This window comes from Oryx dammah, unplaced genomic scaffold, assembly GCF_014754425.2.
Source record: "Oryx dammah isolate SB20612 unplaced genomic scaffold, SCBI_Odam_1.1 HiC_scaffold_4, whole genome shotgun sequence".
Classification (NCBI taxonomy): Eukaryota; Metazoa; Chordata; class Mammalia; order Artiodactyla; family Bovidae; genus Oryx; species Oryx dammah.
This window is the reverse complement of record NW_024070188.1, coordinates 37,472,501-37,473,412: the sequence shown is the minus strand read 5'-3', so window position 1 is coordinate 37,473,412 and position 912 is coordinate 37,472,501. Positions and strand designations below refer to the sequence as shown.

General features: G+C 40.9%; 1 non-coding gene across 1 annotated transcript; it reads right to left on the bottom strand.

Moving 5' to 3' along the window:
* Positions 1–488: 488 nt before the first annotated feature.
* Positions 489–595, bottom strand: LOC120863126. The gene has a single exon (XR_005720929.1). It is a non-coding gene; the product is annotated as a U6 spliceosomal RNA (small nuclear RNA).
* Between the last annotated feature and the right edge of the window lie 317 nt (positions 596–912).

The following is a 912-nucleotide window of genomic DNA, read 5'->3' as shown; positions in this document are numbered from 1 at the left end:
TTCTGCTTGTATGTCCCATCATTGCTTCAAACTGAGAACAGTCAACACATCTCTTCATGAAGACCCATCTCAGCCTGCTGCCCCTATGTCTGCGAATGGCATCATGATCACCAGGCCAGGCTTGCCTTTCCCCCAACCACTGTGTTCAGTTGTTCACTTAGTCCTTAGTCTTCTCTAGTTATCTCCAGGCTCTTCCCTCACTGTTCTCACTAGTGCCCTCTTGTTACTTAGATTGTTGCAGCGTCCTCTTAACTGGTTTTTTAACTTCTGGTTTATTTTTCTTCATTCAGTTCTGCATTCCACTTCAAATTAATCTTCTCAAACATGACTTTCATTGCTTTCCCCCCCAATTCCAAAAATACCAGTTCCCCTTTTTCTGCAAGATCCCCCATCTGGCTTTTTTTTTTTAATATAAATTTATTTATTTTAATTGGAGGTTAATTACTTTACAATACGGTATTGGTTTTGCCATACATCAACATGAATCCAAAAATATGGAATGCTTCATGAATTTGCATGTCATCCTTGCGCAGGGGCCATGCTAATCTTCTCTGTATCATTCCAATTTTAGTATATGTGCTGCCGAAGTGAACACCCCCATCTGGCTTTTAAGTTCCTCTCCAGTCCATCAACTCTTTCATATTCACCTCTAAACCGCTCACTCCTCAACATGAAATCTCTGTCCATTTACAGCAGTTGATTCTGGGGTGGCGAGAGTGGGGTGGGGGGAGTCCAGATGTGATTGAGAGTCTATTTATACTTGTGTGTGTGTGCATTCTTTCTAAAAATCTGAACGAAAGCAACAACAAAATCCCTCACACAAACAAAAATAACATTAAACAGTCAAAATTTGCATGAACCTCGGGGATCCATGATTTTCCAAAAGTTCTACTGAGAAGTCCCTTCTAGGAG